We start from the raw sequence: 16,838 nt of genomic DNA on the forward strand, positions 1-16,838 counted from the left end.
GCAGCTTCACGACTGCCACAAGGGGCAGCTAGGTATCGCAGTGGATAGAGCACCAGCCCTGAAGTCAGGAGGACCAACTCCAGTCTCAGACACTTAACAGGGCAAGTCACTTAACCCCAATTGCCTCCGCAAAAAAATAAATAATAAAAAGACTGGCGCAGATACAACGTGAACTTGGAATAGAGTTTCTCCCCCACACTTCCCACCGCAATGCATCCCTGACTTTCTGATACAACTACTTCTGAAGTGAATTTGCTCCGTTTTAAGTTGCCTCCTCCCTAGCAAACTCCATCTCTGCCTCCTTCCCCCTTTTATTCCCAACCCCTCCCCCAAATCAAGAACAATAAAGATCTGGTGGTAAAGAGGCATGTGTTTTTGCAGATGTGCAGCGTCGCGGCTGCCCGAGTGAGCGCTCTCCAAGCAAAGAGGAGGGAGGAGAAAATTTGACCCCAGTTGGAGCGGCGTGTCCTTGAAGAATGGTTACACAACCAGGCCAGGGCCTGGTCTCTTGCCATGGGAGCAGAAGAGAATGGACTGAAGGAAAAGATCTAACAAACTTGCAAGCTCCCTTCCAAACCTTCGCTTGCATCTCCCCCTTCTTTAAAAAAAAAAAAAAAAAAAAAAAAAAAATGGGGAGGAGGAGTTGGAGGAGGGCTGGAATTGGGGAGGCGGGGTGTCTTAGCCCCACCCTCTTTCCCTGATCTGGCAGTTCTCCCGGGAGGTTTCTTAAGAACTGTCACCGGTGCCCCGCGCTCTCTCCTTGCTGGCCTCAGGTAGCGTGAGTGCCCTCTGGGCTGGGGATCCTCGAGGGTGTTGGGGAAGGGGTGGGGGGGAGGAGGGAGAAAGGAGGACTACGTCGGAGGGTGAAGGAAGGACCTGCCTTGCTGGGATGATCAAGGTGGGCTGGGGAGCTAATGGTGCTTTCAGAGCAATGTCGAAGTTCAAAGCTAAGTCAGTCCCGGGAGCTGGGTCTCCCGGTTTGGGTCTGGAGTGCCGATAGGGGAGAACTGGAGCGGCTGGCTAGGGGGCTCCCCGCCCTCTAGCTTAACCCATCTCCAACTAAGCAAAAAACTGGCTCTGCAACGATGGAGTCCTCTACTTCTTTGCCCTCCCCTTAATAATCTGTGTTTTTTCCCCATCTGAGTTTGATTCCGTGTTTCCATGGTGGTGTGTGTTCGCGTTGGCTTTCTGTGTGTGTGTTTGAGAGAAAGAAAAAACAGAAGTGAAATATCAGCCCGAGAGGCAGTGACGGTTGTGCCCATGACGTGACATCTGTGGGCTGTGTGGCGGCTGGCGCTTATTTATAGTTTAAATTGAAATACTACTTCTCCCCACTCCCGGCCTACCTCCGCCCCCGGGAGTGAGTAGGGAAGTTGTTCATGTTTCATTGTAAATCAAGAAATATTTAGCTGTAATGCAAAACAACAACAGAGTGGAAATGGGAGGAGAGCCACCAAGGCACAGATTGATCTTAAAACTACTCATTCAAGCTTCTCTCTCTAAACTGAAAACATATTTAACAGTTTCGTGAAAGTACTGGACTCTCCAGTTTGCTCCCTGTGTCTGTTGACTGCCTGCCTCCTCCCCACACACATACTCCTACCACAAATCCTCTTATTTCTGTAGCTCAGCAATTGGGATCCGAATTAATGCCACCTCCCACTTCCCGCTTAAATTACTGCATCTTTTGTCTGCCCTATACTCTGATATTTTAAACTGGAGACCATACCTGCAAGTTTGGGGCATGTTTTGTTCATGATGTTCCACATGTTGGTGCTCTAAGAAGGGTTTAGAGACTCTCTTAAGAGGAAACACCTGTAGTGGAAAGAACATTGAATTGGAAATTCTGATGCTTGGATTTTGCTTCTGGTTCTGTCCTTACCTATCAGTATGATTTGGGGAAAGTTACTTCCCTTCTTTGGACCTCAGTTTTCTCATCTGTAAAATAAGATTATTGGACTAAGAAGGCATTTTTTTAAGGTGTCTTTGGAGACTAAAATTCACAGATCTAAAGTATTAGGAGCCTTCTAATTCCAAAATGCCAGAATTCTAGCCTCTGACATAAAGTCTTTCAGCCCTGAAGGGTTAAGGAAGAAAGTAAGTTTTTCCTCCATTATCTTTATAACCCTGAAAAGCCAAGGGTCTTCTGACTCACACTAAGAGATTTCCCTGGAGATTTCAGGGAAGCCAGCCCTGAATAAGTGACTGATGGGAGAGGGTGGGGATGGCATAAAAGGAAAAACCGTTGGAAAACAGTCCGCATGCCAGAAAAAGGGAAGTGTGTCTACCACTGGATAGGAAACAGCTTAGTTTACAATCAGGTTTTTTAGAACGTATTTTTGGTGAGTGGGTGATGGGAACATAGACAATGGGAATGATTTTCCAAATTTCTTGTAACCTTACACCAAGATGGAGAGAACACCCTGCAGAGTACTTCTTTACTTTCCCTTTGGGACAGCACATTCCACTATAAGGAAGACATGTTCTGGATTTGCAGCTGTGCCAAGACCCTTAATATAGCGGCATCAGCTTTCATTATGCAAGGCTCTTATTGGACCTAGAATCCTCTGAAAGTCTGTGGGAGGTAGAGACCTATTTGGCAAGGCTTTTTCCTGAAATTACATTTTATATAGAGCTTCTTGGAAAAGTCTTGTGAGATACAAGATTTTGTATTTTTAAAAGGTAATAATGAATACAAATACAACAGATTCGGTCTTTTTCTCCTGAAGTGTTTCAGCCAGTTTTGGTTTATAGTCGACTTTGCATGCCTTTTTTTTTTTTTTTTTTTTAATAAAAATACAATCAGAACTTATGTTTTTTGCATGATTTTCAGGTATGTGCCTGAGGCATGTTTTGCCTGGTATATAAATGAGGCCTCAGAGTTCCCCACAGTCTACTCCCTTCATTGCTATGCAGTGACATGGGAAGATTTGCTAAGATGCTTGGAGATCTCTTATTTAGTGGCAAAGGAGGCTTCACTCCAAATTAGCTCATATCACATGGGCTTGGGAAATAAAAATTTATTTCAGAACACAGCAGGAGCCCCATGTGAGTTCTATGGGATAAAATAATTTCATATCACATAGAACATATATTTAGAGCTGAATGGCATCTTAGAGATCATTTCATCTGACTTCGTGTTACAGCAGAGAAAACAGTGGCACAGGGAATATGAAACTTTACGAATACAGGGCCAGGACTCAAGCTTCCCAGACTTATTCCACCACACCATGTTACCAGTCATAGTCCTAATGTTTTTTTAGCTGTTTTAACAAGTCTAATACAAATTTTTGTCCAAACTGGAAAGGATTTTCATTGAATCCCCTCTTCTTAAAGTAGAGTTCTCAATAGTATTTTAGAGTTTAAAAGGTTCTTAGGGAACTTTTCAGTTAACATCCAACACAATTTTACAGAAACAGAGCAAACTGAGACCAAGTGAAATCAAGGAACTTTTGTAAAGTAACACAATAGCAGTGAGGATTTGAACCCACATCCTCTGATTTCAAATCCAGGGCATTTTTCATGCTACCATGGAAGAAGTCATTTTCCCAACGTAATAACAGAAGCAAGCTGACTTAGATAAAGATCCCAGGTCTCTGGACTTCTGGACTTTTCCCACTATGAATTAATAATTGACATGGATGATGATTCTCAAATACTAATGCATTTAAAATTTACTTAAGGTCATTGTAACCTTTAGTGTGTTAAAGTAGAAAGAATTCTAGGTAGAAAGAGGCACTTAAATTCTGTGATTTTTTTATTCTAGTTTGTAGAGCAGATATGATTATCTCAGAAACAGATAAAACAAAATACAGAGTAAAGGACCTTAGTTTTCTTATCTATAAAATGACTGGGTTGGACTTGTAGTCCTTTGCAATCAGGAAAGGTAAAATGAGTTACCTGAGGTCACAGACTTAATTAGCAGAGGGACTAGAATTATAACCTAAATTTCTTATCTGTCTAGTGTACTTCCCACTGTAGCTACCTTGGGATTGTTATAAAAAAATAAAGTGAGATCACTTTTAAGTTTTTATTCAATGAAAGCAGTAGGTAGTCATTATTGCTAATATATAAATGTCAACTATGATTATTATAATGCATGTGACTTGCATAGACTCAGCTGACAAGTGTATAAAGGGCTTTCACATCATGAATCTAAGGTTAATGTGACAAATGATATGACACAAAAAAACTGTAATTCAAAATAGTAAATATATTAATATGGAGTCACAAATTTCTATGTGACTCCAGAAGAGGGAGACAACTGTACATGTTTGTTTATTACAAAGAGGTATTTTTCAGTGAGGCTTCCTGGAGGAAGCGATATTTGAGCTAGGCTTTAAAGGAATGGTAGGAATTCAATAGGTGGAAAAGTGTGAAGGGAAAACATTCCAGGCATAAGGAATAACATGAACAAAGGTAAAATAGAACAGGGATTGAGGGAGAGGAGGGACAGCAAATAATCAGGTTGTACTAGAAAATAGATTCATGGAAGGGAGGAGTTTGAGGTAAGGTTTAGCAAGTTAGGGTAGTGTTAGATTAAGATAGATGAATATTCCAGAATAAATATGAAGTTCAGTAAGATTTTTGAGCAAAGGAGTGATTGAGGAAGAAAACCCTGGGCTCTAAATTGTTTTGGTTATAGACCCCTATCAGCAAACTATATAGAAAGGATATACTCCAATATTTGTGATTTACTTATTTATAAACTATGTACACCTTCAGTCATGTACACGACAAAGCCCAGGGGGGTTTCTTGACAAAGATACTGGAGTGATTTGCTATTTCCTATTCCAGGTGTCCCCATTTTACAGATTAGGAACTGAAGCAAATTAGGGGTTAAGTGACTTCCTCAGGATCATACAGCTAGTATCTGAGGATGTATTTGAACTTACATCTTCCAGATTCCAGTATACTATACCTTGTACCATCTAGCTGCCCATATACACGTACCATTGTATTAATAACTATATATGATATTAAATTTACACAAAAAAGATAAAAGAACTAACATTTTAGAAATAATGTTCTATTTTTTATTAATGATATTTTTAATGAAAGCAATGTAGTTGTACATGTTTATTTTTTTAAAAAACCTTGGCTGAATGTTTTGTGGCACTGCTACTAGGCGGTCTAGTTCTAAGTTTTTTTTTTTTTTCAGTATTTGATTAATTTTTTGTGATAGGTAAAAAAGATATTGTATGCTAAAGTTGCATAATTTTAAATGGAAGAGGTACATTTACTAAATCATGATAATCATTTTAAATTCTTATCTATCAATTATGCAAAGGTTTTTGTTAAAATCTGATTAACAATTTTTATCTTCCCCAAGATCAATCAAGTATACCGCAAATTTATATCAGGTCCAGATCTCCATATCAAATTCCTTCACACCTCTGTTTTCTCTTTTATAAAGTAAAGGAGTTGGACTAGATGACCCCTAAGGATGTTCTTCCTAAAATACCGGTAATTATTAAAGATTGCTTCAGGGATCATCACAGATTGCCATATAACATAAATTTTCCTTCAAGATCTTTCCTACAATTCTTGACACACTTTCAGCTATTTATGGGCTGTCCAGCAGGGTAATATTTAAGCATCAGAAACCTTACCTCTGGGAAGAAACAGTTCCAGGACTATTGGAAGCCATTGGTATTACCATCCACATAGCTCACATTTAGATAGCACTTGAGTATTTACAGAGCTTTTTCCATAACTCTGTGAAGTAAGGATCATTGACTTTAATACAGAGAAGAAATTCTCCCTAAATTGGGGATGGGGTGGAGGAAACTATTTCTCTAAGTTGGGTTGGGATGGGGAAGGCTATTTTCCTGGGTGATGTCAACAGAATGTAGTAATTGACCATGTATCTCAATTTGAGGCTCACAAAATCTGAACCAATTTTTCAGCTATCAACTTATTTAGTAGGGTGTTCATTGACTAGGAAAATGCTGTTAGTCTTCACCATCCTATTTGTTCCATCCTGGACCCACCACAGACCCACATACTATATGTATCAGGATACACATTTATAATATAAGAAGGACTTGTGATATCTTAAATCTACAATCTTCCACTTTATGTAGCTTCTCATTTTTACTACAGTGACAATTGTAATGAATTAAAATAATCACAGTTATCATTTCAACCTTGTTACCAAACACTTTCTTTAAAACAGTCTTATTAGTCAATTTAACAAGTCATCAAGTGTTTATTAAATACTGGTGCCAAGTACTGTGTTAAGTACTGTAGATTCAGAGAAAGGCAAAAACTTTGCCTGCCTTAAAGAGTTCACATGCTTATGGAGGAGACAACACATAAGCAACTATTCATACTCAAGATATATATGTGGTGAATTGAAGAAAATTTCAGAGTGAAGGCAATGGCATGGGGGAATGGGATACAGATAGAAAGAGGTCTCTGTGTCGCAGGAGGGATTTGAGATGAGTTTTGAAAGAAACCTGGAGGCAGAGATGAAGGGGAGAATTCTGAGTATGGAAAGCATCCAATGAATAAATACCATCAGGAGAAAGGGCACTGTTTAAAGTAAAGCAAAAAAGTCACTATCACTAGGTTATAGAGAATGTAGATGAGAATAAATTTTAAGAAAAATGGAACAAAAAGAAAAAACCAACACAGCTAAATCACAGCTAAAAACTAAAACTAAAATCTTTACACAGGATTTTCTATTTGATTCTAGAGATAATAGAGAACTGATGGAATTTATTGAGTACTGAGGGGACAGGGTCAGATATGGGCTTTAAGGCAAATCATTTAGCCAAACAGAGACTAGACTAGAGAAGAAGCTTGAGACAGAAAGACCAACAAGCAAGCTATTATAATAGTGCAGAAGTGAAATGATAAGGTAAGTAGTACAAATATTGTTAGTTCCATTTTACAAATTAGGAAATGGTAACCTAGAGAAAGGAAGTCAGTTGCACAACTAGTTATCATATCCTTGGGAAAGTGTCATTAAAATGATTTAATCAGGATTAAAAAAAATCAGACCTCTATAATCACAAAGAACATAAACTCAACTAGAACTTAAAAGAAAAAAACTATTAAAGGATGTAGATAGAATACTTGGCACATTAAGTCTCAGTAGTCAGAAATGCTAGCCAAGTACAAGTGTAAAATAAAAATAAAAGAGGAATTTTTAATCATTCACATTCTCATCTTTCCTAGTAAATTCTTGGAACTGCACAATGGAGCTAAGTGGAAAGTTAATGTGAGACAGCATTTCTTAATGTTTGTACTTATCGCCATCATTCACTGCTCATGGTCAGATCCAAAATAATATTTTAAAGGGGGTTCATTGAATGCCCAATCCAGCCACTTACTATAGTATAAATCACAAAAGAATACTTGAGCCCTGAATTTTGGGGGCAAAAAGAAAACTCTCAAGTTCATGCCACATGAGTCTAGTGAAGAGTTCTTGTTCTAGGAGCTGTGAACATTTAAACAAAACTTTTTTAAAAAATCACTGTATTCTGATCATTTTTTGTTACCTTATTTTTTGTTTCCTATTCATTTATAAAAAGCATTATTCTAAGAAAGGATCCAGAAACTTCATTAGATTGCCAAAGAAGGAGGGATCATGTCACACACACACACACACACACACACACACACACACACAAAAATCAGAAATTTCAGGTCTATGTAGTAGTAATGGAGAAAGCATTGAGTTTGGAAACTGTGAACTGGATCTGAATGTCCATACTGCTACTAATTGTTCTGAAACTAAGTAACCTTGGTTAACTCACCTCTAATTTCTGGTCTACTCTTTCCTCTTATGTAAAATAAAAATAGGGATAGGAACTGGACCTACTATTCCCTTATTACCCCAAGTCACATGACTCCTAAGGTGGGGCTCTCTATTGGCATTTTTTTTAAATCTCTTACTAAAACATGAGTTTTGTTTGAGTTGTGGACAAAGCTGAACTACTCCCAAGTGAAATTAGCTGAAATAATGATGTAGGCTGACTCATTCTGGGGTAGTCCTTTGTTTTTACAGGAACTCCGCCTGATATAATAATGATGGGAGTATCTTTCCTCAAATGTCTCTACACAGTGAAACTTCAGTCAGCTGAGAGAGGCTAATTATTAACAAGTAAATCATTTTCGAGCAGAATGTTCTAACTTTTCAGTATTATTGAATCATCTCAATGGAACTTCCCTCCCCTCCACATGCTGCTGCTATAGTTGTGACGATGTAAAATTGCATATAATATCTATAACCTTACATTTGTAGAATGCTACAATCTCTAAATACCTGCATTTTCATACTCAAAACAAACCTTTAAGTGCATAGTGCAAGTCCTATTAAGTCCAATTTATGGATAAAGAAAAAAAGTTCAAATGCGATATAGTTGTGATTGAACCTGGCATTAGAATCCTGGTTTCTAAGCCTTGCTATTTAACTCTATGATCACAGGCAAATCTGAACCTTAGTTTCATCATTCATAAAATAGGGGAAATTATATTTGCTGTATACTTTGTGAAGATTTAAAATTACACATTTCCATGAAGATATGAAGTGCAATCAATGTGTAAGACCACACAATTTGTAAGAGGAGGGCAGAACTCATCTTCTGACTTTTTTAGGGCTTTTCCCACTGCACAAAGTTGCTTCCACATAATAGAGTTGAAGTTTTGCCATAAAGGTATTGATTTAAAGAACTAATGATGTTGGGGGGGGGAAGAAGGTGTAGGGATAAGTATCCTGGGTTAGAGTGGTAGAAGTGACAGCTGTTTTCCTGTATTTGGTTTATTATCATTTGAAATTAGGATTAGATTTGTTTTACTTGGGGTGGGGGGAATGGTGTTAGGCGAGTGGAATAGGAGTAATGCGTAAATTAGAAGAACAGAAAGGGTAAGAAGTAGCCAGTTCAGCTAAAAGAGATAAGATTTTAGAGACCAAATCTCAATATAAATCAGAGCAATAGAACATACAGAAAAGCTTTGAATGTAATATTATATTCAGTGCTAGGAAGTACATTTTAGGAAGACCAATGATAAATTAGATCACATCCAGAGCAGGGCAATCAGGATGGGAAGATTCAAATTCAACATGAAAGTTGGTTGAAGGAAATGGAAATATTTAGCTTAGAGAAGAAAAGGCTTAGGGGAAATATATGGCTATCCCCAAGGATTTGAAGAACTACATGAGTAAGAGAAATTGGAATTTTTTTTTTTTTTTTTTGCTCAAAGGGAAGAATTAGAAACAATGGGTACATATTACAAAGAGGCATTTTCAGGCTTTATGGAAAGAAATGCTTACTAATAATTAGAGCTATCCCAAAGTTGATGGAATGAACTGATGAGGAAGATCCTATCCTTAAGCAGTCTGGATGACCCTTTGTTGAATGTGTTATAGAGGGAAATCTTGTTTAGACATGATTTTATCTTCAAGTTCTCTTCTAATTTTGTGATTCTGTGAAGTATTTTCCATTAAGGAAATATTTATAATCTGATCCTTCACTATGTTTGTGAATATTCCATTGTCTCTCCCATTTTTCTTAATTCCTCCCTCACCTTTGGCCCAAACATGGTCTTTATGATTTTGTCTTACTAATCAGAGTAGAGGATCACAGTTTTTCTCTTAAAAAATCCTCTATCCAACTCATTCTTTTTTATGGAGAAGAAATTTGAGGCTAAAAGGAGTCTCTTACCCAAGGTCAAAGAATAAATCAATGGCTGACCTAAAACTAAAAAAATGAAACATCATCATCATCATCACTGTAATAGATGAAAGCTTTGCTTATGGATCTATTCACCTTGCTTGGTTCTATAGCTTCAATCTATAATATGTCATGTGTGCTTGAAAATGTGTGCTTTGGTCCCAGTAGATCCAAGTTTTAAGAGGTGAATTAGTGCAGATCAGCCTGTACCACAATAAATATAACTTAAAATTCACATCTTCTTACTCTAAGAGGGATCAATAATGTCTCACTAAATTATAGGAGGGAAGTGGTCAAGAAGGGATCTAATCCAGCCTCTTTCCTTTTACAAATGAGGTACATAAAAATGAAAGGGGTGTTTGACAAAATCCAACATCCATTCCTATTAAAAACACTAGAAAGTATAGAAATAAATAGACTTTTCCTTCAAATAGTCAGTAGCATCTATTTAAAACCATCAGCAAACATTATATATAGTGGAGATAAACTGGAATCATTCCCAATAAGATCAGGGTTGAACAAGGTTGCTCAGTGTCATCATTACTATTCAATATTGTATTAGAAATGCTAGCTTTGGCAATAAGAAAAGAAAAAGAGATTTGAAAAATTAGAATAGGTAATGAGGAAACCAAATTATCACTCTTTGCAGATGATATGATGGCATACTTAGAGAACCCTAGAGAATCAACTAAAAAACTATTAGAAATAATCCACTTTTAGCAAAGTTGCAGGGATACAAAATAAATTCACATAAATTATCAGCATTTTTATACATCACCAACAAAATCCAATAGCAAGAGATATAAAGAGAAATTCCATTTAAGATAACTGTTGATAGTATGAAATATTTGGGAATCTATCTGCCAAGGGACCTATATCATGTAGCAAAACTACAAAAAACTTTCCACACAAATAAAGTCAGATCTAAACAATTAGAAAAAATATCAAGTGCTCTTGGTTGAGTGAATATAGCAAAGATGACAATACTACTTAAACTATTTATTTAATGTTATACCAATCAAACTCCCATTTTACAGACCTAAAAAAAAAAAAAAGCAACAAAATTCATCTGGAATACCAAAAGGTCAAGAAATTCAAGGAAATTAATGAAAAAAAAAAAGCAAATGAAGGTGGCCTAGCTGTACCAGATATAAAACTATATTATAAAGCAGTAGTCATCAAAACCATTTGGTACTCGCTAAGAAATAGAGTAGTTGATCAGTGGAATCAGTTAGGTTCACAGGACAAAATAGTCAATGACTATAGTGTTTGACAAACCCAAAGACCCTAGCTTTTGGGATAAGAACTCACTATTTGACAAAAACTTCTGGGAAAACTGGAAACTAGTATGGCAGAAAAAAGGCATTGACCCACATCTAACACCATATACCAAGGTAAGGTAGTATCTAGACATAAAGAATGATATTATAAACAAATTAGAAGAACATAAGATAGTTTACCTCTTGGATCTGTGGAGGAGGAAGGAATTTGTGACCAAAGAAGAACTAAAGATCATTATTGATCACAAAATAGATAATTTGATTATATTAAGTTAAAAAGGTTTTATACAAACAAAACTATTGCAGACAAGATTAGAAGGGAAGCAATAAATTGGAAAAACATTTTTATATTGAAAGGTTTTATAAAGGCCTCATTTCTAAAACATATAGAGAATTGACTGTATAATAATTCAAGCCATTCTCCGATTGATAAATGGTCAAAGGATATGAACAGACAATTCAAGAAATTGAAACTATTTGTAGTCATATGAAAGGTGCTCCAAATCACTATTGATCAGAGAAATGCAAATTAAGACAACACTAAGATACCACTACACAACCTCTCAGATTGGCTAAGATGACAGGAAAAGATGACGAATGTTGGAGGGGATGTGGGAAAATTGCGACTCTTATACATTATTGGTGGAACTGTGAACGAATCCAACCACAATTGGTTAATTGGAGAGCAATTTGGAACTATGATAAAAAAAAGTTATCAAACCGTGCATACCTTTGACCCAGCAGTGTTTCTACAGGGCCAGTGTCCCAAAGAGTTCTTAAAGGAGGAAAAGTGACCCACATGTATAAAAAATGTTTGTGTCAGCCCTTTTTATAGTGGCAAGAAACTAGTAACTGAATGGATGCCCATCAATTGGAGAATAGTTGAATAAATTATGGTATATTAATGTTATGGAATATTATTGTTCTGTAAGAAATGATCAGACGGATTAATTTCAGAGAGGACTAGAGAGACTTACATAAACTGATGTTGAGTGAAATGAGCAGAACCAGAAGATCATTATACATGGCAACAACAAGACTATACTATGATCAATTCTGATGGACATGGCTCTCTTCAACAATGAGATGATTCAAACCAGTTCCAATTGTTCAGTGATAAAGAGAGCCATCTACACCCAGAGAGAGGACTATGGGAACTGAATGTGGACCACAACATAGCAATTTTCACTCTTTCTGTTGTTTGCATTTTGTTTTCTTTTTCAGTTTTTCTTTTTCTTCCTTTTTGATCTGATTTTTCTTGTGCAGCAATATAACTGTATAAATATGTATAATATATTAGATTTAACATATATTTTAACATATTTATCATGTATGGGACTACCTGTCAGCTAGGGGAGGGGATGGGGGGAAGAGGGAGAAAATTTGGAACAGAAGGTTTTGCAAGGGTATGTGTTGAAAAGTTACCCATGCATATGTTTTGTAAATAAAAAGCTTTAATAAAAAATTTAAAAAAGACAAAAGGGGGAAAAGACAGCACCATAGTTAAACTAAGTTAAACTAAGTCTCTTGTTTGTAAAAGGGAAAGCATGCTGGATTTGAAGATGACTTCCAATCTCAGTTCTAAAACTTTCCAAGTCTGTGACTCTGGATGCATCTTTGAAAGTCTCAGTCTTTTCATCTGTCAAATGGAAACAAAAATCCTCACATTAGCAGGCTCACAGCATTGTTATGAGGAAAATGTTTTTTTAAAGAATTTTAGAACTGGGAAGAACCTTATTTTCTCCATTTGCAAAAGGATGGAATTGGACTGTGGAAGATCTTTGAGGCCGAAAAAAGATGAAGTGGCTTGTTTAAGGTCACACTAATTAGTGTCAGAGCCAGGACTAGAAGCCAGGTTTCCTGACTCTCATACCTTCGCTCAACCTACTGAACTATGCAGCCTCCCTTCTTTTCTCAACTATCTCTGTTTTTCCACAAAAAGAGCCAGAAGTTCCTGTTTTGTTTGGCCACTTAGGCCACTTCACTACCAGTTCAAGTACATTGTAGATAATATGTACCACTTGGACAGAAGTGAAGCAACGTTCTTACCTATAGTGCCACTATCAAATTTGCCACATACAAATTGGTTTATTATTCTCAAGATGTTGGTTGGACACAGCTTCTAATGAATCAAATTCTTGTCTATGTAAACTCCACACATAAAAAAGTAATTTCACTGGTCAAAAAAAAAAAAAAAAAAGCTAATGGACCAAAGAAATTTTAAATGTGTATGTACCTGAAAATGAAATTAGGTGACAGGACTCAGAACTCTCCTATTGCAATAGCCTCTTTTTACAGAAGAAAAAAAAAAAACTAAAAAAAACAGACTGAGAGAGGATAAGGGCCTTTGTGAAGCAATCATGCATATAACAGATAATTGAACTTGGGAGATGTATTTTCAATTCATTGTTCCCTTTAATTGGTATTTTGTGAGAAAAAAAAATGTTAATATATTAGCCATTCAATCTTAGTAACACCCAGAATAGGAAGAAAGACAAAAATAAACCCTTTCCTCAAAAAGGTCACAGTCCAATAGAGAATAAACTATATAAACAATGAGGAAAATATAAGATATACCTGAGGATATGGGAGATAATCTTAGAAGTGAAGTGGGTGGGAAGGATTGAAGTAAAATCGGGGAAGGGGGGAAGATGCAGGAAAGGCCTCTTGCAGAAGGTGGAATTTGAACTTGAGTGTTGAAGGAAGCCAAGGAAGCTAAGAGGTAGATGTTAGGAGGCATAGAATCAGAGGCTCGTAGATACTGAGCTAAACAGGACCTTAAAGTTCATCTAGTCCCATGGGCCCCACTCCATTTTACAAGTGAGACAACTGATGCCCAGAGAGATTAAATGATTTGACCAACAGAAGCAACTGAACTAGAACCCTGTACTCTGAAGCTTAAAGAATTATGGCCAATGGACACAGGGTTTTTTTTGTTTGTTTGTTTTGTTTTTTATGTTGGCAGAGAATTAAAATCTTATTCAAAAGTAAAAGGAAGGAGAGCTTCTAGCCACAATCTTTTTAAATAAATAGACTGGATTAGTAATTTCTAGTTGAAAAGGACTTTAAAACACATCTAGTTCAACTAAATCTTGAAGTAAGAACTGGTCCCACTCAATCCCATAGTATTCTTGCTCAATATCTATCCTGTTTCTATGATCTAATTCATCACTTCTTTTTTTTTCTTTTTGTAATTTATTTTTACTATTTTTCCTCAATAATATTTTGTTTTCCAAATACTTATTAAGATAGTTTTCAACACTCATTTCATAAAACTTTGTGTTCCAAATTTCTCCCCTCCCCATTTCCCAAGACAATAAGCAATCTGATATGTAGTTCATCTCTTCTTAAGAATCTCTATTTAGGTCAGAATTTGGTGAGAGTTTAATTGATTATCAAATGCCATTCCTGGAAGTCACAAAGATAAGGCTTAAACCCCAGTATTGGGTCCTTAGTACACATAGGACTTTCAGTAAGTTATTTGATCCATATGTTCCTCCTCATCTGTACAACGGGAATAATCATATTTCTTACCTACCTTACATATGAGATAGGAGATGCAAATGAGATGCAAAAGCTGCTTGTATACATATGTAATTATTTACTCTACCTATATAAATGTATAATGCTTTACAGAAGTATTTATTGTAGGCATGAGATCTTTTGGAAACACATCTCTCATTTTCCATCAAGTTGTAGGAGGATAACAGCTACAGATTCCTTGATTATCTCATAGCATTTTGGAAGGGAAAGGGGGAGAAAGAAAGGAAGAAAGGAAAAATAAAGGAAGAAAGGAATTCTTTAGCACCTAGTATATGCCAGGAATTGTGCTAAGTACTTTTCAGATATTTATCTATTCTCATTTAATCTTTACAACCCTAGAAGATAGGTGTTATTATGATCCCTATTTTATAGTTGAGGGAACTGAGGCAAATATAGGTTAAGTGACCCAGTGAGTGATGGTCTAACATCATATTTGAAGAGAGGTATTTTTTCCTTCGGGCCCAGCTCACTATCCACTTTGCACATCCAAATTTTAATTCACATTGTAGTTTTTATAGATCTATCATCCCTTCCTTTTCCACCAAGAAATAAGATTGTTTTATCTTTGTCCCCCTCTTAGGCACCTAGGTGACACAGACTAAAACACCCAAATTCAAGTCCAGCTCAGATATTTACTGATTGTGTGACTGGGCATGTCACTTAACCTCTGTTTTCCTCAGTTTCTTCAACTGTAAATTGGAGATAACAGATCTCATCTCCCCTAGGTGTTGTGAGAATCAAATGAGACAATATTAACAAAGTGACTGGCACAGAGGAGGCATTAAATAAATCCTTATTTCCTACAGAATCTTGTTCCATGGCTTTGAATGATATGAATTTAAAATGTGTTATTTTTTTTTTAATGAAATCCTCCTTTGTAAATCAATCGTAACAGCTCACATTTATAATAACTGCAGTTTCCTCACACCACCACCATAAGGTAAGTGTTGAAAACATTAATATCTTTTTTTTTTTTTTAGGGATGACAAAATGAAGCTCAGAGGGATTGAATGAGGTTTGTCCCAGATTACACAACTGCCTAGAATTAGTACTACAAGATAACAGCCTTACTCTTTGTTCAGATGCAACCTTTGACACATTAAGTTAAAGAGGGTTTTTTTTTTCCAGGCATTAAATTTCCAGAAACTGGGAAGAAAACTACTTCAGGTAAATAAGCTGGACTCTTGATTTTGTGGGGTAAAAATTTCAGGTTCCTACCCATTTGGTGTCTTCAGGAAAACCTGAATGAGTTTTAATTGGGGATTTTATATAGGGAATTCTAAGTCGAAGGCCTCCAAAGCCCCAATAGATAGAATGTGAATGCATTTGAAGACTGGAACTGTCTTTTTTTTTTTTTTTTTTTTTAAAGAACTTTATTTCCAGCATCTACCACAGGGCCTGGCACACAACAAGAGCTGAATCCATGCTTGTTAATTGATTCCAGCTCTGAGACTTTGTTTTTGTGATGCTATTATTGACCTTGAGTTTCTTCTTGCCAGCTAATTATTATTAAAGGTGCCTTCCCTGTAGAGTATTCTTTTGCTTGCTTGTTTTAAGAATGTTGTCTTTAGTTGAATTAGCTGTTTTAATTGTTAGTAAAGAAAATTGTTTCAGGCTTAACTGGTTTATATCTTTGATGTGTCCCAGGCTTTGATTGCACCTACACAAATGAGGTCTTGTGAAAATCTTGAAGGTGTTTCTGAGTCAGAATTATACTGACTGTTTAACTCTTTAAACTCCAAAGACTGTTTATTAGACAACATTAGGCAATCACTTATATTAATATGCATTTACAAAGGAAAATTAGGCAGGAAAGTAAGCATGTGAAAAAAAATACATTCATCCTTGAATGCTCCTTGAAAAATATGATTAAGATTAGCATGTATTTTCAAGGACCAGAATGGCTTAAATAATGCCTGACTTGGAGTAAGGATTTGACTTTGGGCCTGGATTTTGCCACTTTCTAGAATTGTAACTTTAGGTGAATCACTTAATTCTTCTAAGCCTCAGTTTCCTCATTTATAAAATGTAGTTGATAGTACATACACTATTCCTTCTTCAAAGAAACTATGAAGTACCATAAAAATTCAGGCAATGAGATGGCACAATGATTAGTGTATGAGATCTGAAGTTAGGAAAATTTGACTTCCAATCTTGCCTCAGATTCATTATCTATGTGACTGGACAATTCACTTAATTTGGGTTAATCTCATCTTCCTCAACTATAAAATGGAGATAATAGTATCTACTTTATACAATTGTTGTGAGAATGAAAAAAATTAATATTTATAAAAGTACTTTGCAAATCTTAAAATGCTATGGAAATATTAAC

The 16,838-nt window shown here is 36.2% G+C and overlaps 1 protein-coding gene across 3 annotated transcripts in view; it reads left to right on the forward strand.

Annotated features, from left to right (window-relative positions):
* Positions 1–511: 511 nt before the first annotated feature.
* SYNE3 (spectrin repeat containing nuclear envelope family member 3) overlaps positions 512–16,838 on the forward strand; it is a 165,349-nt gene continuing 149,022 nt past the window's right edge. The window contains exons 1-3 of one of the 3 annotated variants that reach the window (XM_031953304.1): positions 512–773; positions 15,487–15,521; positions 15,635–15,673. The gene's annotated coding sequence lies outside the window, so the exon portion shown is untranslated. The remainder of the gene's footprint in view (positions 774–15,486; positions 15,522–15,634; positions 15,674–16,838) is intronic. The other 2 variants (XM_031953303.1, XM_012550575.2) reach the window with 2 other exon arrangements.

Source organism: Sarcophilus harrisii, chromosome 2, assembly GCF_902635505.1.
Source record: "Sarcophilus harrisii chromosome 2, mSarHar1.11, whole genome shotgun sequence".
Lineage (NCBI taxonomy): Eukaryota > Metazoa > Chordata > Mammalia > Dasyuromorphia > Dasyuridae > Sarcophilus > Sarcophilus harrisii.